Source organism: Furipterus horrens, unplaced genomic scaffold (genome assembly GCF_987537825.1).
Source record: "Furipterus horrens unplaced genomic scaffold, mFurHor1.1.pri manual_scaffold_6, whole genome shotgun sequence".
Lineage (NCBI taxonomy): Eukaryota > Metazoa > Chordata > Mammalia > Chiroptera > Furipteridae > Furipterus > Furipterus horrens.
In genome coordinates this window covers 87,903,145-87,928,800 of record NW_028327176.1, presented here as the reverse complement: position 1 = coordinate 87,928,800, position 25,656 = coordinate 87,903,145, and the positions used below count along the sequence as shown (strand labels likewise).

The 25,656-nt window shown below is 49.8% G+C and overlaps 1 protein-coding gene across 1 annotated transcript in view; it reads right to left on the bottom strand.

Moving 5' to 3' along the window:
- The window catches only part of PACSIN1 (protein kinase C and casein kinase substrate in neurons 1), a 54,751-nt gene extending 33,334 nt beyond the window's left edge, over nucleotides 1-21,417 (bottom strand). The window contains exon 1 of the mRNA XM_090282240.1: nucleotides 21,254-21,417. The gene's annotated coding sequence lies outside the window, so the exon portion shown is untranslated. The remainder of the gene's footprint in view (nucleotides 1-21,253) is intronic.
- Nucleotides 21,418-25,656: the final 4,239 nt, after the last annotated feature.

Genomic DNA, 25,656 nt, shown 5'->3' with positions numbered 1-25,656 from the left:
TCACCTGGAAGTTTGTGGGAAATGCAGAATCATGGGCACACCAGACTTGCTGACTCAGGATCTTTTAGCCAGGTCCCAGGAGAGTCCTTAGCACACCAAGGTTGGAGAAGCTCTGATCCAACTAGCACTCAGCTCCAGAGAGCCATGGCAGGACTATACCATGAAGCACGTTGTGGGGGTGTTCTAGGGAACTGGGCAGAGGGGGTTAAACCCCACCGAGCAGCTCTCCAAAGGAAGGAAGGGGGCAGAGGCCAATTAAACTAAAAAGTAAACTAAGGGCCCTAAACTTAGAATCTGCTGCTGGGTTCACGGCTCACTTTGCCACTAACTTGCTGTATGACTTTCGCCTCAGTTTCCTCATCTGTCAAATAGAGCTGCCTTTTACAGCTGTTGTAAATCCAAAGGGGCTAAGATGAAAAAGCATTTTGGAAACCATGAAACACTGGACAGGATGAGTCACCGTGGCTGTTCCCTGTTGTCCTCATGAGACCCCACATAAGCCTGGCCTCACGGGCAGCAAAATTTACCTGTTTCCTCCCCACAACCCTTCAGAGCTGGAATATCAGGTGGAAAGGAGTTGGAAAAACCAAGTCACATGAGAGTTTTACTTTCTAATAACATTTTAATATACCTGCCAGAATTTGGTTTTGAAGAAGACCCTTGGAAATGAATATCAGGTACACTTAGATGGAGGTGGTCCCAGGGCTCCCCAAATCGTATATCCATCCACTTACCAGGGAGCAGTAGTTCCCCACCCTGATTGCACATAAGAACAATTGATCCCCAGCCCACCAGAATGGCTAAAATAAAATGACAGAAAATAGCAAGTGTTGACAAGGGTACAGAACATACAGAACATTCAAACACTGCTGGTGGGAGTGTAAAATGGTACAGTCACTCTGGGAAACTACTCGGCAATAGCTACATGTACACCTTAGACCCACATTTCCACTCTTGGGTATACACCCATATGTCCATCAATAGTTGTAAGACTAAATTGTGTGCTGTGCTGTGTGCAGCATTGCCCAGAAGTCCTGCTTCAGTACAAACAGTGCTCCTTCCACCAGCTGTGAGGAGTATTTACTGCTGGAAGTTCTGAGTCCCTCTCCAAGAGTTTCCCCCCACCTTACAGCCCCCTTCTAGGGGCAGCTCACATCCCATAACTGGTTCACAAAGGCCTGGATCCCTTGCCTTAATTCAGGACATCTCTGAAGTGCCAGCCCAGCTTCGGTGTTCCCCAGGGATCAAGTGAAGCCTGTGTTCAATCTCCCCCTGTCTCTGCCCAGTCCTAACCTCTTGCAAGAGAGTTCCAGAGATCACGACCCAATGACCCTCCCTTGCAAACCTTCATTTCAGAGTCTGTTTCCCCAGGAATCCAACCTAGCCAGTTGGTGTCAGAAGAGCCTCTAGGAGGCAGCCCCTGAACACTGGGACGGAAGCTGCTCCCCAGCAGTGGCTGCCAGGGAGGACCATGGCTGCGCAGGAGGACAGCCTGCAAGCAGCAGTGGGAAACTAACACTCCTGGGAGGGCACTGGTAGGCATGCGCTTCAGGGGCAGTATCTCCAAAGTCTGAGAGGCTGGAGGAGGAGTAATTAATTAGAAAGCCCAGGAGCTGTTGCTGGGGCTCTCTCACACTGGAGAAAGATAATGAAGGGCTGAGAGTGATTAATCACTAATTTAAGGCCAAGTGTGAAAGCCAACGGCCTCCTTAGCTGCATATAAATGTTCTCCTGCAGCTGAGGGGAGGGGATCGGGGAGACGCAGGCGCAGGGCTTAATTATAAGCAGAGCAGAATGTCAGAGAAGGCTGAATTCTCAGCCCACGATGCATCTGCAGCACCAAGGTCAGGCCCTGCGTGGGAAAGAGTGCGATGTGGAAGTGACCCCTCAGAATGTAGATGCTCGCCTTGTGTGAAGACAATGCTGAAGATCCTCCTTCAGATCTGCCCCCTCCTCTCCTGGCCACCAACCAACAACTAGGGTAAGGCACACCTCAGCCCCGCTGCAGGAGCCAGCAGGCCTGGCAGGAGCCAGCAGAGCAGGCAGGATGCCATCTGAAGGGCTGGATCAAGGGGTGAGCAGGGAGAAGGGGTGGATAAGGGAGTTCTCTCCGCAATACAAGAATTAACACCCCAGGAAGGACCTCGGTGTTAACACGCTGCTGGGAAGAACAGGTGGCCGAAGCAGTCAGGCTGCACAAGAGGCTTAAAGGGCACAGAGAGTGGTCGTGCTCAGGTGGGTGGGCCACATTGCGCCGGAAGACCTGCCAGGTATCTGTAGCCAAAGTTACAGAAAGGTACCAGTGTGAGGGACACAGCACACTGACAAGCTCAGGAGTGTTTCCTCTGAAGACCGGAAGGTAGGCACTGCTGTCACAGAACTGGATGCCCTGACAGTAATGAGGATGACAGATAGGGTCCCAAAATAAGAGGCCAGGTGGCAGCGCTTACTTAGCAAAAGCAAGGTAGGTGCAATTATCACAACTATTGGCAGGATCAGAGCGGCAGCTTGGAGGGCCTGACCCACACAGCTATGAGAACAGTTAATAGAACCTGCATTCCCCCCTGGCTAGGTAGCTCAGTTGGTTAGAGCGTTGGTCCCAATATTCCAAGGTTGTGGGTTCGATCTCTGGTCAGTGCACATACAGGTGGCAACCAATGAATGCATAAGTAAGTGGAACAACAGATCTCTCTCTCTCTCTCTCTCTCTCTCTCTCTCTCTCTCTCTCTCCCCTCCCCCCTTCCTCTCTCAAATACAAAAAAAAAAAAATTTATTTTTAATTAAAAAAAACCCATACCCTGAGGGGCAGCCAACAGGACACTTCCACTCCAAATAACAAAAAGAAGCCAAGGCCCAGTTGCCAGGGACTGCGGGCTTCACCCCAATGAAAAGTCATAACCCCCCACCCAATTTCCAGACCTGAACAAGGTTTCAGATCCAACTGACTGAAGAAGAGCCCAGACAGAGCCCAGGAGTAATGGCCCTGCGATCCCAGAACAAGCATACATAGCCATGATTCCACCGTCCCTCCCCAGAAAGACTTAGTCATTTATTTGGGTAACTACCACTGGAGGAAGAGGGACAACCAGGCATTTCAAGGACTATTAGAGACAGTGTCCAAATGCATGTCGGTACCAAAGACCCAAAAAGTTGTCAGGGCCCTCATTTGGGTGGGAGCACATGGGGACCAGTTGATGAATGGATTCCTAGCCCAGGTTTGGCCACGTCCTCTGTCTGGGCTCTGGGGTCCACACCACAGGTGAAGGACAGGAGGTGCAGCCTCATCCTGATCCCCATTTTCCCAGAGGATCACCCAGAGGAGTGCCCTTGTTCAAATCTCAGTCCTGTCCCTTTCTGGCAAGTTACCCTTGGGCCCATTTTCTCCTCCGCAAAGTGGCGGCTGCTTCGCACAGCAGCTGTGAGAACCACTAGGAAAACGAGTTTCAGACGTTCTCCCGCCTCATTCTCAGCTGAGGACTGTGATGCTTATTCTGAGAAAATGGGAGCAGACCAGAGTGGGCCCCACACCCACCCACCCCCTGCAGTCAGCCCTGGGCTCCACCTGCCTCCCCCGGGCACTGGCCCTGCCCTGGGCTCCCCGACTGCATCACTGCGTCCAACAGTGTCCCCATTGCCCGCACACTATCGGTTTTCCTCCACACAGAATCTTTCCCATCAATAGAAAAATGGTGTTGTTTCTCTCACCAAAAAAGAAAAAGAAAAAGAAAAAGCCCTCCCCAGACTGCACTCTGCCCTCAGGTCCTGCCCTGTGGGTCCAGCGAGGACACTCCTGGGAAGATGGTCCTGACACCCTGTTTCCACCCCCTCCCGAAGCCCCTCCAATCAGGTCCTGGCTTTCAGTGGCCACCGGTGACCCTCACAGCACCAAAGCCCCTGATCCCCCTTTAACCCTCCCTCTAAGGCTGCTACGCTGTCACCACGGAGGCCCTGACATACACGACCCCTCAGCCTCTCTGACACCACATCCCACCTCTGTCACTGCTTGGTCCTCAAGCTCAGGCCTGGGGCCTCACCTTTTCCCCACCTGCTCTCAGAGTGAGCTGATCCAGGCCCAAGTCTGCCTCGTAAATCCAACCACCTCCTCACGTCCCATCTGGATATCGAACAGGCTGACATGTCGCAAACAGACCTCTTGACTGCTCCCGAGTCTGCTCCAACCCTGGTCTTCTCCACTCAGGAAATAACACCATTGTTCTCCCAAATGCTCAAACCAAAGACCTAGATTCCTCCCCCCTCTCACCCTGCACCCTACCCTGCACCCCTGTGCTGTAGCCGTGTGGGCCCGCCTCATTGTCTCTCACCTGGAGGACTGTGCAGTCTCCTAGAAGGGCCCCTGCTTCCACCTTTGCCCCCTACTGTCTGTCTGTTGGACCATCATCTTTTTAAAACCTAAATATAATTTTGACACCCTGGCCAAAACCCTCCAGTGACTCACCATCTCCCTGAGAACAAGGTCCTGGGGCTTGCTGGGCCTACAGGTGGGACACGGGGGCTCCAACCTGTTTGCTTCTCCTCACCCCAAACACTGCCCCACTCCCATGCCCCTCCAGCCACTTTGTCCTTTGTGCGTCCCTCACACACACCAGGCTCTTTCCTGCTGCAGGCCAGTTGCGTTTGCTGTTCCCAGAGCTGTGATGCTCTTCCCCTGATGCCCACAGGGCTTATTTCCTCCCTTGTTTAGGTTTCTGATCAATATCCTGCCCCACCCCCACCCCCCTACAACAGCCAGCCCACCCCTGTCACTCCCCAGCCCCTTAACCCTACTTTGTTTTCCCTTTGCAACACTTTCACTCCCTGGTTTAAAAAAAAAAAAAAATATATATATATATATATATCGTCGGCAGCCGTCCGTCTCGAGAGACGATGGTGTAGCTTCTTAAGAGTCTATCTGCACCGCCGAGAATGGCTGTGCAGTCCGACTCGGGAGTGACATGGTATCTGTCTCCTCCCGTGTTGAATCGACATCTTGTGATGACGCTGAAGCTACAGAGCCTGGGCAGGGTAATATGGAGGGTCTGCTGTTGCCCATGCAGCAGACCCCCCCTCTCTTCGCAGCTGAAGGGTCCAAAGGAAAGACAGAGTCGATACAGCTTGGCTTCAGGTGCGCCGCAGGAGTTGCCGGTGTTGACTACAACGTCAAACCGCCTTAGGGACTCCGGCTCCGGATTTTCTGTCGGGGTTTACTCCCTTAGCCTTTCCCCTGAAGAGGTATGCCGCAAGGCAGCGGAGGGTTTTTGGAGTCAGAGTTTTCCTTCTCTGATGTACCCTGACTGGAAGATTGAACCAGCGACACCTAGCTCGCAGGCCGACGCTCAATCCACTGAGCTAAACCAGCCAGGGCTATATATATATATATACATATATATACATATATGTATATATATATATATACACACACACATATATATATGTATATATATACTTTATTCTTTAGAGCAGACTTAGGTTTGCAGCAAAATTAAGCAGAAAATACAAGGGATTCTCACATCCGTCCTCCCCACCCCCCAGCCTCCCCTACCATCAACATCCCACAGCAGAGCTGTACACCAATATAACCCACAAACCAACATGGACACATCATTATCACCTGAAGTCCATAGATTACATCAGGGTTTGCCTTTGGTGTTGCACATGCTATGGGTTTTACAAATGTAAAATGCCATGTATCTGTCATTATAGAGTCATACAGAATAATTTCATTGCCCCCAAAATCCCTTGTATTCCCCCTATGGATTCCCCCCTCCCTCCCACTCTCCCTTCCTCTCCCTCCCCAAACCCCTGGTACCCAGGATCTTTTTATTGTCTCTTCAGTTTTGCCTTTTCCAGAATGCTCTATAGTTGGAACCATACAGTATGTACCTGTTTCAAACTGACTTCTTTCACTTAGTAATATGTTTTTAAGGTTCCTCCTTGACTTTTCAAGGCTTGATAGCTCACTTCTTTCTGAGTGCTGATTAATATTCATTGTCTGGATGTACCAGGTTATCCATCCACCTATTATAGGACATCTCGGGTGCTTCTAAGTTTTGGAAATTGAATTCTTTGACATTCATAATACACAGTTGCAGGTTAAAAACACTGATGAGTCCTGCATAAAGAAAATTCTTCCTGTTGCCAAATCTGTTGCCCCCAGAATACAACAAGGATGCCAGCCTGTTAAACCAAGCACAGCATTGTCCAGGGATAGCCAACTGACCTGGAGTCTTCCAAATCCTTCCCCACATGGGAAGGCCACCCTCCCCTGCACACCCCCACTCTTATTAGGGATTTCTGGACCCAAGGGTAGGTAGGACGGCAACCATGTCCAGCTTAAAGAAGCTAGAGGAGCACGAGACCTTCACCCATTGTCCTTTATAAGATTATAAAGGGTCTTAAGTCTGAGAGGGGGGAATTGTTATTTTTTAATGTTATGAAAAATTAATTAATTATTTATTTTTTAAAAAAGACTAATATAGGAAAGGGTGAAGCTGGGGAACTTACATGGACATGGACTAAGGGGGTGTGAGATTGCTGGGGGGCGGCAGTGCTGGGCAGAAGGGAGCAAAGGGGAAAAAATTGGAACTATTGTAACAATATAATCAATAAAATATACTTTAAAAAAAAGAAAATTCTTGACTTCCAATCAAGATGACAGTGTAAATAAACATGGCTCGCCTCCTCGCACAACCACATCAAAATTACAACTAAACTATAGAACAATCATCACTCAGAACTGTCAGAAATCAAGCTGAATAGATGTTCTACAACTATAGAATTAAAGAAGAAACCACATTGAGACTGGTAGGAGGGGCAGAGATGCAGAATGGGCTGGTCCTACACCCACATGTGGCAGATAAATATCAGGAGGGAGATTGGGAGTGAGGGGTCCCAGCCCCACACCAGGCTGCCCAGCACAGGGTTTCAGTGTTAGGAAGATAAGTCTCCACAACTTCTGGCTAAAAACTAGCAGGAATTGAAGCTGTGGAAGACAGAAACAGCTGGACTCTCAGAAGGTTCCTCTTAAAGGGTCCATACACAGACTTACTCAGACTCACTATGTCTGAGCTTCAGCGTGGGTGGAAGAAGATTGAAAGGCATCAGAGACATACAGGAGGAACAGAATTGTCCAGCATCAGGGTGAGATCTGGGGAGTAGTTTTCTTTCAGACAAAACTGCTGGCAGAGACCATTGTTTCTTTTCTGAGCCCTCATCCCACAGAACCACAGAGCCAGCAGGCAGGCACCATATCTGAAACTCCATCAATCTGGCACACACTGTATGCCCAACCCTGGCGATTCCCTAAGGCCTGCCCCACCCAACTTTCAGGCCCACCCAAGCTGTTTCCAAGTGGCTTGTCCATATGAATGGCTGGTCTTGGCCCATGCTTCAGATTTTCCTAAATCCTCTCCAACAAGCAGTATCTGGCTTCAGCAAGCTCTGTACCTTTAGCTAAGTTGCCCCAGGCCTAGCACTAGCAGCAGCTGGCCCTGGTTAACAGCTTGGGCTCACCCAGGCACCTCCAAGCCCAGCACAAGTAGCAACCATCTGCAGATCACTTTGTAGCTTATGCTGTGTGACCCCAGACAGAACACAGGTGGTTTCTGACCTGGGACATGCCAACAGCAATCAAGGCTCAATTACTACAGGAGAGTGTACACAGCCCACATGGTGGGTACAACTTGAGTACCCAACTTGGATAATAGGGGAGGCTGAACCACTGAACTCTACAGGACACCAAGTACATTAGGCAACTTAACCAACCCTGGGAAATGTAGCAGCTCTACCTAATACATAGAAACAAACACAGGGAAGCTGCCAAAATGAGGAGGCAAAGAAACATGGCCCAGATGAAAGAACAGAACAAAACTCCAGAAAAAGAACTAAACAAAATGTAGACAAGCAATCTACTAGATGCAGAGTTCAAAACACTGGTTATAAGGTTGCTCAATGAACTTAGTAAGAACCTCAGCAGCATAAAAAAGATATAGCCAGAAACAAAGTCAGAAATAAAGAAAACTTTATTTAATTGTAATAAAGAACAATTTACAAAGAATCAACAGTAGAGTAAGTGAGGTTGAGAATCAAATCAGCAATTTGGAATATAAAAGGCAAAACACAACCAATCAGAACAGCAAAAAGAAAAAAGAATCCAAAGAAAACTGAGACTTGTGTAAGGAGTCTCTGGGACAACTTCAAGCATTCCAACATTCGCATCATAGGAGGGCCAGAAGGAAAAGAGAGAGCAAGAAATTGGAAACCTATTTGAAAAAAATGATGACAGTAAACTTCCCTAACTTGGTGAAGGAAATACATATACAAGTCCAGGAAGCACAGAGAGTCCTAAACAAGATGAACCCAAAGAGGACCACACACCAAGACACATCATAATTAAAATGCCAAAGGTTAAATACAAAGAGAGAATCTCAAAAGCAGCCAGAGAAAAGCAGTTAATTACCTACAAGGTAGTTTCCATAAGCCTCTCAGCTGATTTCTCAAAAGAACCTTTGCAGTCTTTAAGGGATTGACAAGACATATTCAAAGTCATAAAAAGCAGGGACCTACAACCAAGATTACTCTATCCAGTAAAGCTATCATTTAGAATCAAAAGAGCTTCCCAAACAAGAAAAATCTAAAGGAGTTTATCACTACCAATCCAGTTAAAGGATCTTCTTTAAGAAGAAGAAGATAAAAAATATGAACAATAAAATCGCAATTGCCCTGGTTGGTGTGGCTCAGTGGATTGAGCACCGACCTGTGAACCAAAGGGTCACTGATCCAATTCCCAGTCAGGGCACATGCCTTAGTTGCAGGCCAGGTCGCCAATTGGGGGCATGCAAGAGGCAACCACACATTGATGTTTCTCTCCCTCTCTTCCTCTCTCTGTAAAAATACATAAATAAAATCTTAAAAAGAAAATGGCAATTAATACATATCTATCAACAACTGAATCTAAAAAACAAAATAAACAAGCAGAACAGAAACAGAATCATAGATACAAAAAAACGTTTTGATGGTTGTCAGATGGATGGGTGAAAAAAGTGAAGGAATTAAGAAGTACAAGTTGGTAGTTACAGAATAGTCATGGGGATGTAAAGTACAGCATCAAACAGAGTAGCCAAAGAACTTACATGCATGACCCATGGACATGGACAACGGTGTGGGGACTCCCTGAGGGGCTGGGGGAAAAGCTGGGTGGACGGGGGCAAAGGAGGAAGAACTGGGACAACTGTAATAATATAAACAATAAAATATAGTTCTAAAAAAGGAAAATTATTTACCTTGGGTGAACCCAGTTTTTCCCAAATTGACCATTGACAATGTGTCCAAGTATAGCCTTCCACCTCCTAGGGCCACAGGGGCTCATTCTAGGAGGATAAGCCCCCTGGGCAAGGACAGCCAAGGAAGGCTTCTCCTTGAAGAGGGCTGAGAGCAAGAAAGCAGAGTGAGTATGCTGAGGTGAAGGGAATGGCTGAGTTTGGGGTTTGGAGGATGTGGGTTAGGCTGGAGAAATGGCAGCTAAATTGGGGACCTGACTCTGGTGCCCCATAGCCACATAGCAGATGGGTACCCCTGCGCAGGTCACCTCCATCCTCTGCCTCTCAGTGCCACTGTAAGAAGACATCCTACTGCCCAGAGCCTCTGAGGCTATGGGTGGTTCCTTAGGCTGGTTTATAGAATTCAAAAAGCCTAATGCCTCTAACACCCAGACTGAATCTCTAAAGACAACTCCCCACTAAATGGATCCGCAGGGAAAAGACATCCCATAGAAATGGGAAAAATAGTTGCAAATCATATATATGATAACGGCCTGGTATCTAGAATAACTCAACAATAAAGATAAATTACCCTATTAAAAATGAACTAAAGAAACGAAAAGACATTTCTCAAAAAAAAGATACAAAAGGCCATAAGCACATGAAGATATGCTCAACATCATTAGTCATTAGAGAAATGCATGCCAGACCCACAATAACATATAACCTCACTCCCACTAGAACAGACATGATCAGAACAATGGACAACAGCAAGTGCTGGTGAGGGTGAGGAGCAACTGGAATTGCCACACATCGCTGGTGGGAATGTAAAGTGGTGCAGCCTGGAAAACAGGCTGGCAGTCCCTCAGAGGGTTAACATAGAGTTAACATATGACCTAGCCATTCTACTTCAGGTATCTAGGAGAAATGAAAACACAAAAACACTTCTGTCCATGCAAAACCTGGTACATAAGTGCTAATAGCATTATTCATAATAACCCAAAATGGAAACAACTCAAATATTCCTCAGTGGATGAACGGATCAACAAAATGTATATAACCACACAATGGAATGGCGTTCAGTCATGACAAGGAATGAAGTACTGTTACATGCTATACCATGGATGAACCTTAAAAACATGCAAGCTGAAAGAAACCAGTCACAAAAGGCTTCTATGATTCCATCTGTATGAAATGTCCAGAATAGACAAATCTATAGAAACAGAAAGTAGATCAGTGGTTGCCAGGAGCGTGAGGGAGGGGGAGTTGGGGAGTAACTACTAATGGGCATGGGGTTTCTTTTTGGAGGGATGGACATGTTCTGGCTTAGATAGAGGTGATGGTTACACAACCTTGTGAATGTGTTAAAAGTCATTAAATTAAAACAAAACATAACATTCCAGTAACATTTATAAAATGATCCACAGCTCCTTAGAGAAATGGCTGACGGCAGCCCTGAGGAGCCTGGAACGTCACTGCAGAAAACAGGCACACTTCCAAAGCCCGTGTGGTTGTATGAGAAGGGCGCCCAACACAGGAAACTGGGAGCATCGCTGAGAGTAACACGTGCAAGGCCTGAAACTCATCAGATTTATACACATCCATAATGATAATGGAAATCAAAATTTAAAAACCCACAATGTCTGCCAATAACCAAGTAGCTGCAAGAATCTAGAGTACTGGGATCCTGTACACGCTGCTTATGATGTGTGAACTGGTACAACCTCCTCGGAAAACAGTTTAGCATTATCTAGTAAGTCTGAAGATACACACACCCGAAGACCCAGGAATTGTGGAACCACATTCATATGTCTATCCAGAGACGTGTAGAAGAACGTTCTGAGCAGGACTTTTCACAGTAGCCACCGTCAGAAACAACCCTGATGTCTGTAGACAGCAGAGTGGGTAAGTAAATCACAGTATATTCACACACCGAAACCTGGAAGGGCTATTGCTGTGAAGAACAAGCTAGATGCATGTCAAAAAGAAAATGTTAAAGAAAAGAGAGACATAAAATAATAAGTCCATTAATTAAAATCCAAAAAGAGACAGAACCATTCGGTTTTGGATGCATACATATATGGTAAGATCCAAAAACAAAGTAGCTAGTAACCCTAACTATTTAGAATGGAGGGCCCTCTGGGAGGGAGAAGGGCTTGGGGGGAGTGCCAGAGGGTCTTTTGAAGCTGTGGCAATTCTCTATTTTTGACCTAAATGGTGGCAACTTGGGTTTTGGCTTTTTATTAATTTATTAAAATGCATAACCTATTGCCCAGGCCAGTGTGGCTCAGTTGGTTGGGCATCATCCTGCAAACCCAAAGGTCATGGGTTTGATTCCAGGTCAGGGCACATACCTAGGTTTGCAGGTTCAGTCCCCAGTTGGGGTGTGTATGGAAGGCAGCCAATCGATGTTTCTCTCTCACATCGATGTTTGTCTCCCCCTCTTTCTCCCTCCCTTCCCCTCTTAGAAAAAAAGATAAAATAAAATGCATAACCTATTTTATATAATTTTATATTTGAAAAATGGGGGGGGGAATTCACTGATCACATTTAGCAGTTGCTAGAGCACAAACTCATTTCTCTAAAGTTGATAAAGGGAAGAATGGAGCCTTTGTCCTAGTGTATGCAGCATGTTTCAGAACAACAAAATAGGCACAAAGTTTTTCTTTATCACCATCTGGTAAGGAGGAAAATGTGACAGAAATCAGATGTTAAGCTGCAGTAAAGGTGGGAAGACCACAGCCCTGGGCCTCTCCATCTCTCCTGGCCCCCGCATCCCCCACCCCCGCCACTGTGCGGGCACCTGATTCCCTGCAGACCATGGCGCTCCAGCCACCTGGCCAGACTGTGAGCAGAGTAACCACTTCTCTAGCCAAGCCAGCAGGGAGATGGGCTTATCTGCATGTGCTTTGCATGCTATTTTGTGTCCAAACTTTGAACAAATATTCCCGGAGTCCTGCCAAGGGGGGCACAGGCCCCCCCTCAGTGCAGCCCTGGAGTCTCCAGGCCTCCAGTGCCCATTTCAGCTGAACAAAGGTTCAGAGCAGCCTGGGGGTGGGGTAGTGAGGGGCTGCTGGTGGGAGCAGGAGCCTCAGGGAGTTGAAGCTGATGCAGGCTGGAGCGCCACCCCTGTTCTCCTACCTCACAGATCCCCATCACCCAGGCAGTCCGGGGCACCTCCCCATCCCTTGGTTTCTCCGTGTGGCACTTGTCTTGGCCTTGGTCGGGGAGAAGTGGGGTGGGAAGGAAGCCTGCTGTGATTTGCCACCCTGCCCCTGGCCCTGCCTAGGGGCACCAGAGCCAAGCCAGCTTTGCAGATTACCAGGCCAGCTGGTGAAAGGGGGAGGGGGCCCCAATGTCCAGGCCTAGCTGGGGATGGCAGAAGGGCCCACCCAGCCAGTCAAGACCAGTGACAAAGGGGCTGGGGAGGGGAGCAGAGGTGGGGATCCTGGGCCCTGTAGAGTGAAGGAAGCCTACATCTGAGGTGCCCCGTCTGGGGCAGGGCCAAGTGGGGCAGGTGAGATGGCAGCTGGTCACCCAACACTCAGGGAGCAGGCGGTGGTGGCAGCCTGGTGTCTGATGGAGCTGCTGATAGAGGTGACACCAGATATGCTGCTGTGGGTGGGGCCGGGGGAGGGGAGGCAGGACCGGGAGAGTGGAGTTCAGAACAAGGTTGAATCCCAGCTCTATGATACACTCAGTGAAGCACCCGGGCTGGAAGCCTTTAACCCTCTGCAGCCTCAGCTTACCTATCTGGAAATCGGGTGCTATGAAGGTGAACTGAGCTAATCAACACAAGGAGCCTAGTACAATGCCCAGCACATAGCAAGTGCTCGACAGACTTCACAGGTTGTCATTATGGAGCTGGGCACAGCAGGGGTGAGTAGGGTGGTGGACAGCTAAATGCTGGACAGATCGACAGACTTGTCCAGGGGGCAAGGACAAAACCATTCATTCACCATGGAATGGCCAGTACCCAGCTGAGTATGGACACAGTATTCAATACTTGTTTGTTGAATGAATGCATGAGAGTAAAACTACGAACCAGTAGCCACTAAGACAATTTATTAACCAATCAGTGGATCCCCAGTAAGAATATGAGCTCAAATCCCAGGTCTGCCTCTTCCTGGCTGAGCAACCTCAGGCAAATCATTTTACCCCAAGAACTGCTTCTTCATCTAGCAAATGGGAATGATAGTAATTCATGACTACCTTCCTCATAGGTTTATTGTGGGACTCAAAACAGAAAATGCATATGGAAGTGTAGGAGGTGCTGTCGGTGTCCTTTATCAGATGGGGCACCCCTCCCCCAGCCACTGGGGGTGCTGGCTGCCCCCTTGTCCTGAGAGGTGAAACTGGTTTCTGTGCGAGCTGCCTCACCTACAGATGCCTGGGAGGTTATGCCCTCCCCTGGAGGCAGCCAATGACAGCCTGATGAGGAGGTACAAAGGCCTGGCCTTCAGGAAGTACAAGGTGGTCGCTGCTCGCACAAAACAGCTCCCTGTGGGATGAGGCCAGAGCTAGGCTTGTGCTGAAAGCAGCCCCTCCCAGCCCCTTTGTCACCTAACAGGCGCCCTGGCTCCCTTCTCCTGCATGCTCACCTGCGATAAATCACCTGTCCGGGAATCCCTGTGTTGGGCTCTGGTTCTGTGGAATCCTACCTAAGACAGGAAGTATTTTGTAAACTATAAAGAGAATGCACAAGTATGGTGTTATTTTATTTTCCAGGAAATGCTCCCAAAGAAAGAGGAGCTGACAGGCATTGCCATGAGAGGAGGAGGTCCACTCTGTGGGCAGGGTCGCGCCACCGCCCTCATGGGACTCACGAGCCGGTAGAGGAGACTTAGAGAAACCAACAGGATTGTAACATCAGGGATGTGTACGTGCTCCAAGGGAAAATAAAGCAGGGTCAGGGGATGGATAACACCAGGGGCTACTGTATATGAGACGCTGTGGGAAGGCCTCTCAGAGAGGGTAATGGGGTAAAGATGTGAACATCATGAGCCAGTAGGCCTCCGACCCCAGGCACAGGGAACAGCAGTGTAAAGGCCCTGAGGCCAGGCACAGGGAACAGCAGTGTAAAGGCCCTGAGGCCAGGCACAGGGAACAGCAGTGTAAAGGCCCTGAGGCCAGGCACAGGGAACAGCAGTGTAAAGGTCCTGAGGCCAGGCACAGGGAACAGCAGTGCAAAGTCCCTGAGGCAGAAGGATATTTGATACATCCAAGAAATGACTAGCAACCCAGTGAGGATGGAGTGAGATGAGGTCAGAAGTATTGGGTTGCCAGATCACTCAGGGCCTTGCAGGCTGCTACAGGACTTTCTATAGGACTTTGGGCTTTATTCTGAATAAGAGAAGTTACTGAAGTTTTGAGCAGAGGAGGGATATAACCTGATTTAGGTTTTAAAAGGACCTCTTTGGCTGCTGGGACAAGGAGAAGGGTAGGGAGACCAGGCAGAGGCTGCTGCAAAAACCCAGGAGAGCGACAGCAGAGAAGGTAAGTGGCCAGAATCTGGGAGAATCAGGAGGACGTACGGATGCCTTCATGAGGGGTCAGGAGGTGCATGAACCTAACTACCAATTTACAGAGGGGACCAGGGAACATCTTAAATTACATCACAAGGATGCAATCAACAAAATCGAGACCTGAGAGATTCTACGAGACAAATATCCTGGCTTCTCCAATAGATAAATTGCTAAGGAAAAAGAAAAACATGGACGGGAAACTGCAGATTAAGAGACTAAGACATATCAACCAATCCCAATGTAGAGACCCTATTTGGATATTGAGTTGAACAAACTTTTTTAAAAAAAGACCTATTCAACAACTGGGAATGTGAGTATTGAAATGTTTGACAATATAAAGCAAAGGTTACTTCTTAGGTGTAATAACGATATTGTGATTATAGTAAGAAAAATCTTGATATATTTGTGATGAAATAATGACTCGGATTGGGTTTAAATTATCATGGGAGGGCGAGGGTAGAAATGAAACAAGACTGGCCATGAGTTGATAACAGTCGAGGTTGACTGATGGGTACATGGGGTTCATGCTACTATTCTGCTTTTATAAAGGTTTACACTTTTCCATAATAAAAAGTTTTAAAAATAAAGGAATAAAGAGAAGCCAAGTCCAAGGGGAGGCATTGAGTGGCCCCCTCTGAGTCAGTGTCCACATCTGACCGCGGGCCTCCCCACCCCCGTCCTTGCTCCTGCCCAGCCTCCGCTGTCTCTTCTCTGGTGTCTGGTCAAGGCTGGTCATAGGCAGCCAGGGATAGTGCGTGTGGCCCTGGGGAAGGCCCCGGTGGGCAGAGTGCGGCTGAAGGGTGCTGGGCCTCTGCCAGGGCCTGTGAGGAACACGGAGAGCCCTGGGCCACCTGGGCCAGCAAGTCCAATGAGTCTGGTCACCTCAAACATCTGGCTTCTGCCCCACCAGCCTCATTTCCCACTTCCTCAGGCTCCTGCCCTGATCTCTTCCCAGCTCCTATGCCCACCTCTCACACTCCAGCCTCTGCATCTTTGTGCCTGCCGTTACTCTGCCTGGAAGGCCCCTTCCACCTCTAAATGTACCGTCCTTTCCTTCCAGGCCTGCCTGCTGCAGAGGACCTTCCATGATCAAGCAGCCTGGTCCCTGAGAGCTCACCTGCCTTCCCTCTGAGACAGGGACCACCTCCGGTGCGGGGCACAGAGAGGAAGAGCACAGCCTCGGATCCAGCCTGCACTGCTGTGAATCCTGCCTCAGCTGCTTACCTGCAGTGCAAGTCACTTAACCTCAGTTTCTCCATCTATAAAATGGGGATAACCTCATAAGTTCCTGAGAAGACTGAATGAGGTGATAGGTACGGATACATGGAGCAGGGCCTGGCATGTGTCAGTGGACCTCAGGCCCCGTGGCCCCCTGGCACCGCCTCCAGGGCCTGCCTCCCTCCTTTGTGCCCACCCCAGGACACCCCAATGTCACACACACCATGGATGCTCAGTTACCACTTTCCTGGATACTGCCCTCCTGATACTCATACTTACCTCCCCTGTCCCCATCCCAGTAGGTTTTATCTGCCCCAGGACCGGGAAGAGAAGGAGAGGAGAAACAAGAAACCAGCCACAAACAAAAACTCTTCAAACCCAAGTGGCAGCATCTGACTCAGATGTCGCCAAATTAAAGGGAATGTTCTTTTTGTTTTTTTATATTTCTAAAAAAAAAAAAAAAATCACAGGTATTATCAAGTATCATTTTAATTATGTTTTTATGAGGAAGTACGCTTGTTGTATAAAATGCAAACAGCAGCGGATGCAGACATACGGAGGCAACAGCTCCTCTTGACTGCTTGGCTTGCCAATACCTGCCCCAGAGGTAAGCTCTGAGGACCATCGGGTCTGCAGCCTTCTGGACATTTTTATGCAATACGAACACGGAGAGACGTGTGTTTTTTAATGGTATCATACCACATCAGGTTCTACAAAATTACTTGCTTTACCTCGATGATACGTTCTGTCTTTCCACCCTGGTATTAAGCTCGGTCCTGTTCCTTTCTCTCAGTGTCCCCAGCACCTAAAACAGTGCCTGGTGCTCAGAAGATTCACATTGAGACTCACTGACCAAACGAAGAAGTGAGCCATTGCCGAAGATCACATGGTCTGGAGAGGTCCTGATTATGTCACAGACCTCCTGGCAGACACTTAGCTTGGCCGCACTGACCTTCCCCACTGAGGTCTGTTTGCCACCTACTGAGAGGGTGCCCGTGGAGAAACCCCTGGATGAGGAACTGCCAGGTGAAGACTTGAATGGCTGCTGCCAGAAGGACCTGCTCTCCCAGGCTGGTGTGCGGGCGCCAGTCCCCCACACCTCATTTCTCAAACGGATTAACCTTATTTAATGACTCCACCCTTGATCATCAAATCTCCTTTTGTCCCCCCTGAATAAATAAGAGGATACATCACTTAATTCTCTCTGAGCAGCACTAGGGAACCAAAGGCCACAAATGGGAGCTACTCTCTAGACAATAAACAGAAACAGTTACAGATGTAAAATTTGAAACATCTCATTAATTTCTAAAAATGGACATTTTTTTAACTGTCAAATTAAGACAAGCACCCTTTGACCCCTCCCCCCAATACAAAAGAAAAGAAACTTAAGACCTACCTTGTACTCCCTCCCTTTCTCTCTACTCTTCCCCACCCCAGTCTAGGAGGCCAGGTTTAGCAAATAAAAATACAAGACATCTGGTTAAGTTTGGCTTTCAGATAAGAAAAAGTGAGATTTTTAGTATAAGTATGTCCCCTTTTGGGTGATGAACACTATCTGTTGCCCCAGATGCTGGGGTGTTGTGAGCACATGACCCTCAGGTGGCAGCCCTTTGAGGGGTGGTGGGGGTGGGGTACTGCCTCTGCAGGCTGCCTGCCAAGGGTGCACCCAGCGCCGGATGGATGCTGAGGTCTAAAGGTCTCACCATTCCAAGCGCATGCAGCTCTAAAGGACTCCTCTAGTTCCAGAGCACCCTGTGGGTCCCTGAGAGTTCCTGCGGGGCCAGCATCTGAGGTCTACTTGTCCCTCTGTCCGTCCTGCTTCCTTCCCCTGCCGTCCACAGGCGAGGCGCAGGGACCGCCCTCCCCCTCCACACACATTAATGGCCCCATCTGCTTCCTGGGACCCTGGCCTGCCCCACTGGCCCCTAGTCCCCACCTTCCCCTCAAGTCCACTGGGCTGGAAACCAGCCACAAAGTACCCACAGCCTATGGGTCTGGTGCTGGCTAATGTGTTTTCTTTCTTTGGCTTTCCAGTACATTCTAAAATTTCCACAACAAACATGTATCACTCTGGTAGTAAGAGAAAATAATAAAAGCTTTTTTTCTTTAAGAAAAATTTAAAACCAAAGCAAACATCCCTCATCCACCTGGCACTCCCTCCCCTCCCCCATTGCTTCCACCAGCCTCCCCAGGGAGAGCTCCCCCAGATCAGTGAATTTCCCCACCCCAAATGTTCTCCTTTGTCCTGCTGGGCCCACAGGCACTTTCACTTCTCCACTGAAGGCTCTACCACCAGCTGTCCCTGCTGGGGGGTTATATGCAAATGTATGATCATTTCCTCATCACCTATTGGGAGAAGAAAAATGCTGAGTCCCAAGACTGGTGAGGAGAGAAAAGAATGATGGGACCAACATGCACTCACTCATTGCACTAGGTGCCAGGCACTGCGGATGCCACAGACAGGGCACAGGGCACAGACCCTGCCCCCATGAACTTCACAGCCGGGGGGTGAGGGGATGGAACAATAATAAAAAATCAAAAGCCCCAGAAGAAACAGTTTGAGGGAAGGTGAGCTAGGTATGAGGAGGGGGGCTCCCAGCCTAACCCAGACTTCCAGGAGGAAGAGAAGACTCAGTGACTCCAGAGGGTGAGGAGTGTGTAAGGAGGAGGGAGAGTGCTCTGGCAAGGAGAACAGCCAGTACAAAGGCCTGCAGGTGAGAGGAGAAAGACTTATTTGAGGAACTGAAAAGTTTAGAGCAGCTGGAGGACAGAGGGAGGGTGAGAAGGGAGAGGAAGCTCAGGCAGGGCCACATTAGGGAGACTACTTTGTCCTCAGGGCAATGGGGAGCCATTGAAGGATGAAGAGCAGAGGAGTGACAGACTTAGATGTGCATCTTATAAAGATTGCTCTCCTGCTAGTGAAACCCATTGATGTGATGTTATTATTCATCCACAACTGTCACAGTCACACTTAATCATGTATACACCACCTACCATGCAGAGATTTTAGCCATGGAGCATCTGAAGCCTGTGTCTGCAGAGACAGAGCACAGCCCCAGCAGCTAGGTGCACGGCCCTCTTGATGTTGCAATAGGGAGTATAGGTTAAAAGCATGGACTCTGGAGCCTAGGTTCAAATCCTTGCTTCTCCACTTTCGAAGTGTGACCCTGAACAGATAAACTTCTCCGCACCTCAGTCTCATTTGTAACATGGGAATAACATTCCCTATATCACTGGGCCACTGTGAGGATTGAATGAGTTAAAAATACTTGGGACAGGCCCTGGCATGGCAAGTGCTGTAAGCTGCTAGTTTTCACTGTTATCACTGCACCCTCCCCTCAGGTCCCCAGGGCGAACCACTTGCAGACACTAACTAAAACATCCTCCACCTGCCTCCCTCTACCCCTGAAGCACATTTTTCTTACTGTCTCCATTGCTAGGGGCCAGGACAGAGCCAGAGAGGAGGAACCTCTGGGCTCTAGGACAACCAGACACTCTGACCTGGCTCTGCGGCCTCACCCCAGCTCCCTCGAGCCAGGAACTAGGTGTGACCCTCTCTGGGCCTCAGTCTCCCCCTCTGTAGGATGAGGACAAGGACAACTCTCAGATGTCTTATCAGCATGGCTGTCAAAGGAGCAGCAAGGGCTGGGAAAGAGCTCTGCAAATGTACACATCTGTCACACACACGAGAACCCCAGCAGCAGCCTCTTCTGGCCTGGGTTTGTGCCTCCACACAATGGAGTCAAGAGATTTACTCAGAGCTCCCTATGAGGACCCCAGAGGCTGAGAATGGCTTGGTTTGAGGCTTCCAAGACTCCCTAATGCTGACTGGGACTTTCCCAAGGGCTGGGACAGAGAGATAGAGACCCCTGGTCTGAGCTAAGCACTCCAGGAAGAAAGTGCCAAGGGCCTTTCACTAAGCCTGGACTAGGCCAGGGCACTCAAACCAGGGTCCCCAAAAGACCTTCTGGTGACTGCAGGGTTTATCTCCAAATGCCTGGAACTAGCTGCCCACTAGTTCCAGGTCCAGGAAGGGCCTAAATGGGATCGTCTGTTTTCATTGGCTCTTTGGTCCTGGGGGATGGAAGGAAAACACAAGAGGGGGGCTCATCCCCCTCTTTCAGGTTGCCAGCTATTTCCCAGATTCAAGTTCATTCATTCACTTATTTCACAAGCATTTACTTTGTGTCAGACCCTGGTCTGGTGCAGGGCTGATGGCACAGAAGGGTCAAACAGGTTCTTACCCAGAAGGTCTAGAGAGCAACAGACAAGACATAAGTAGCCAAACCACAAGGCAGACTAGGTCAGAGTCGCAGAGCAGGAGGTGAGGATCTCACCTGTCTATTAAGCAAGCTGCCTGGAGGGGGTGGCTTTTGAATGGTGATTCAGACATGTGATGAGAAGGCCAGGTAGGTGCCAAAATCATTGGCAGTTCTATTTGCACCCCATTGTGCCAGAGCCAGGGCAATGTGGGTTATTTATGGTTATGCCCAGAGAAAAGCAGCCACATGTATCACTGCACGTGGGCTGCAGAGCAGGGCGATGGGGGTGGGGGACAGCTGGGGTTTGAAACTGGTTCTGGCCAAGCCCTGGGGTTTGTCACTGTGCCCCCTCACACCCTGATGACCTTTTAATGTTTTCATGGCCTCCAGTACGGCAAAAATAAGGGGGTTGGGGTTCCACCAGGCAGCAAGTGGCCTAGGGAGGAGGGGCACCGACAGACGGGCCATGGCTTCTGCTGTATCTGCCGGCCATTTAGTGTCACCTTCTCCCTCCACTCCCATCCCAGCTGCGGTGGAAGGAGCAGTGGGACAGAAGAAAATATCTTTAATTGTAAACCAGACAGGGCATAGGGCTCATCAGCTGCTGTGCTTCTCCCCAGCCCACTCTGATCCATAAATGGCCTCTGCGCCAAGCTGGCACCAGCCCGCCCACCCCGCTGGTACCCCAGGGGCCTAGGTCCCAGCTTCCGAAGGAACCTATTTCCTGCGTTTTCCCGTGGGTATAGGTCGCCAGCTCCTTCTCTCGAGGGGGCCACAGCAGGGGCATCCTGTCACTGCCTGGGGGATGTCCGCGAAGCCCAGCACTTGCAAAGCACCCCCGGAGGGCCGCGCGCTCACCTCTCCCCAGATAACTGCCCAATCCTCCCCCGCGCTCTCGATGGGAAGACGTCAGTCTCTGCGCCCGCCACCAACACGCACTCCCTAACTGGACCCCCTCCCTCTCTAACTTCTATCCAGGGGCCAGACCCCCTACCTGGGGGCAGGAGTGCCCAGCACCAACGGCGGCGCCACAGCGCCTAGCGGGGCGTCTGGGGCCCGGCCTCAAGCCCGGACGACTTCCCGGGGGAAGAGGAGGCTGCACTGCCGCCGCCGCGTCTCCAGGATCTCGCCCAGGCTTCGGGGAGGAGGAAGGTCAGAGCGGAGGAGGGGGTAGGGTGGGGGATGAGGGAGGAGGCGTGCACAGATGCGCGCAGATTAGAGAGGCATTTTTAGCGAGCCAATGGCAGGCGGCGCAGGGCGGTGCGGTGCCTGCGCAGGTGGAACAGCCGCAGCTGCTGAGGAGGCAGCAACCGGCTTAGAGTACCCCTGCGGGAGCACCTAGCTCCCCCAGCTCCCTGGTCGGCACCCTCCTCCAGGGGGTGCTCCCAGCCGGGACAGAGGGGCCCTGTGGCGGCAGGTGCAGGGCGCAGCTCCCTTGAGCGCTTCTCTGCGACCCTCCTGCAGGTGCGCAGTGCACCCGGGGCACCCTCTCTGCCGTTTTCCCAACCTCCTTGTACTTTCTTCCGGCCCTGTCTGTCTGCTGGTTTCTGGCCTCTCGTAATCCTGCGTCTTTTGGTACGTGCGGGTGCGTGTAGTGTGTATGTGTGTGTGTGTGTGTGTGTGTGCGCGCGCGCGCGCGCTGGAGTAATGGTCCCTTCTCCCCCACTATCCCACCCCTCACCCCACCCCCGCCATCAGCTGCATACAGAAGAGCCCCTGTTGACCCTATGGAGCAGTAACTAACCATCCTGCCCTAGTTCCAGCTGGACCTGCTGTCACCAAGGCAGACTCCAGGCCATCTCCTTGGGGCTCTCTGTGACCACCAGCAGTCTTCACTCTTCCTGCCTTGAACCCTAAATGCTTCTGGGAGCCTGAACACTGCAGGGGGTCTGGGGCAGCTCTCTTTACTGCAGAGACATTCAAGGGGCTAATTCATTCAACATCTATCTGTTGACTCCTAGCTGAGCGGCTTGGTTGGTTGGAGCATCCTGCATACACCAAAAGGTTGTGGGTTCGATCCCAGGTCAGAGCAACAATTGATGCTACTCTCTCTCTCTAAAAATCTAAAAATCAATAAACATATCCTCAGGTGAAGTTTTGTTGTTGTTGTTGTTGTTGTTGTTGTTTAATCTATCTGTTGAAGGTCTACTGTGTGCCAGGCTCTGGGCTGCAGCAGAGTACAAACAGACCAAATCTCTGCCCTCAGGTAGTTCACCTTTGTTACAGAAGACAGATGTTAAAGAGAATCAATAGTACATAGAGTATATTTTCAAGTGGAATGCATGAAGTAAGAAAATAAAGCTAGGAAAGAGAGAGTGTTCAGGGAGAAAATAGATCCCAGCTATTGTGGGGAGTGATGGTGGCTGAATTTGATTAGAAGCCCCTCAGGTAGGCATGCAGACTCTAGTTTACCACACACCTCACCACCCCCTATTGTTTGCACTTGGGCTGGTCACACATTTATATTTATTGCCTTCTTCTCCATCTCCCCTCACCAGAGGCACTGAAATTCATGACCCCAATGACCCAGGGGAATGCCCAAGTGCAATATTTATTCACTCAACAAGAATTCTCCGAGCGCTAACTGCATGTTAGGAGAGCCTAGAAAAGTTCAACACCTGGTCAGGGAGGCCAGATGGCATTACCTACCTGAAGGATGAACAGGACAGCTAAGTGAGTGGACAACATTCCAGAGAAGGTGAGAGGGCTCTGGGTTAGGGCCATCCAGGAAGGCTTCCTGAAGGAGACAGCATTCCAATGGGATGCTGAATGATAGCTGGGATTCTGATGAGCCGCACAAAGCAGGAAACAGGGAAGGATTACTGGAAGAGGCTAGCAAAGCCAGGGGACATTTAGCAGGTGGCTGGGGCTGGGGTCATGGAGCATTTGTGGACACTCTTCAGGTACGAGGTACGCTAGTGTCCAGAGCTAATGAAGTCCTATGCCTACCACCACCCCAAGAAGTTTCTGGTCCCAGCTACCCTCACCTCAACCTGAAATTTCCCATTGCCCCTGGAGAAGGCATGATGAGCCTGGGGGAGAGGGAAAATGAGACTTCACTCAGTTGCTTGTTTGCTGAGTAAAAGTGGGCATGCTACTTACCCCTCTGAGGTTCAGCCTCCTTATCTTAATAGCTGTGTGACAAGTTTCTTAATTGATCTGTGTCCTTGGTTCCCTCGTTTGGAAAATGGACATGGCAGCTGGTTGTGTGAGCATTGGACAAGACAATCTAGGTGCACAGCTTAGCATATAAGTGCTCAGTTAATTTTATTGTGTTTATTGTTATGATACTTACATGTGCCTCACAGGGTTGTTGGAACTAGACAAAGGCTGTAAGGCACCTAGCAAAGTGCCTGAAACACTATAAGTATTCGATAAACAGTATCTACTATTAGCGTTAACTGCATGCACCCCAAAATCTTTGTGAAATTCTCCCTTTAAATAGAACTTCCTTAAAGTGCAATCTAGCACGGATAGACTAGAACCCCTGCCCCTTCCATTAGCCCAGCTCAGTGTGTCATCGGGGCTTCAGTGCAGATGGAACGGAGCCCAGGACTGGTAAGTTTCCGGAGGCAGTGAAGTCCAGAGTACTATGCAGACAGAGGGGACACTAGGTGTCCCTTGGCAGCCAGGCATTTGGTGGAGATGGCAAGAGGGAGGCAGGCACAGACATCTGCAGGGGATGGGGTCAGACTGCGGAGGGCTAAGAGAGGCTGGAGGCTAGAGGTTAGAAGAAACTGGGACCATTGGGACAGTTGTGGGAGGGCGATGAGAGGCAGACCTGAAGAGGCAGGTGATGGGGGAGGCATAGGCGGTGGGAGGCGGTCAGGGAGCAGACAAGCTGGGCTTGCCGCATCTGGAGCTGAGGCTGCCTGGTATTGAATTAAGACGTTAGAGCCCCAAACCCTGAAAAAATTCACAGTGAAAAACATACACACACACACTTCCCCATCCAAAATAAATGTTATTTTGGAAACTGACAGAACTTTCATGCTTCCTGAGATTGAACTAGCTTCCTTCTAGATTCTCTGATTGCAAAACTTCTGTTCATCAAAGATGAACTGCCCCTCCCTCTCCCCCTCTAATTGTTTTATGCCCTTGTCCAGAAAATAAGACTTTCTCTCATTTGCACAGCACTTTTTACTTTTTTTGTTTTGTTTTGTTTATCACTGTGGTTGCCTCTCACTCGTGCCCCCAACTGGGGACCTGACAAGCAACCTAATCATGTGCCCTGACTGGGAATCGAACCAGCAACACTTGGCTCGCAGGCCGATGCTCAATCCACTGAGCTACAGCAGCCAGGGGTGCTTTCTACTTTTAAAAGTGCTTTTCACATCTCTTATCCCCCCCCCCCCCCAACAACTCCCTTTGCTCAGCTCTACTAAGTTCTGACACCTGGGATTCCATGGGACCATCCTCCTCGAGGACAGCCCCTGGCCATTCTTCTATCAGAAGCACCTGCTCTGCACTCCGTGCCACACAGAGCAAGGAGGCAGGCGCAGCTCCTCACCGCCCCAGAGGAGTTTCAGATGCGGACCAGACAGAAGGACGTGTAGTCAGGAGGGCAGTCCAGCATCAGACAAGTGTGTGGAATCGATCAATCAATGACAAATAATGGATTGGTTATTAATGTCACATGTTTAGCCTGGGAGAGTCGGAAGGAAGAGGGAAGGCTTTGATTTCCTTTTGTTCCATCCAAGGTGGAAAGCTTCAAGGAGGAGTTGAGGTTTTGAGGAGTTTCTCTATTCTCACCACATCTCTGGTTGGAAAGAGGCAGGAACTGTGTCCCAATTTTGGCAGAGCATGACTCTCATGCCCAGAGAGGAGGGAAAGTGACTCGTTGAAGGTCACACAGCGCATCAGTGACAGAGCTGGGCTAAAAACAGATCTGTCTTCTGGTCAGGTGCTGTCCTCACCAAATTCCTCTACCTCCCCTGTCACCAGATTCCTCTACCTCCCCCACCAACCTGCAGAACAGTGGGGCAGGACAGAACCAGACAGCCATTGGCCCAGGGGTGTTTTCTTTTCTGAGCTGCCTCCCAGCAGCATGCAGGGAGGAGAGCAGGACACCCCCACGGGACAAAAGGTACTTTTAAAACAGCCTCACACCCCCTCTGCCCTCTCCTGACCTTCCAGCTGTGAACCAGCTGGCTTCACATTTGTACACTGGTTTCCATCACCTGCCTGGTGGACAGAGGTTGCTGTCAGGTGTGGCTGATATGCCCTCCCCACCTCCGGGACCTAGACCAGGGTGTCAGCAGATTTGAAATTGTGGCTTTCTCTGTACATAAATCATTCCAAGGGGGATAAAAACATGCCCTGAAGACATATCACCTTGACAAGGCCCTCAGCATGGGATGTGCCCAGAGCTAGAGTTTGCCACAGGACATACACAGC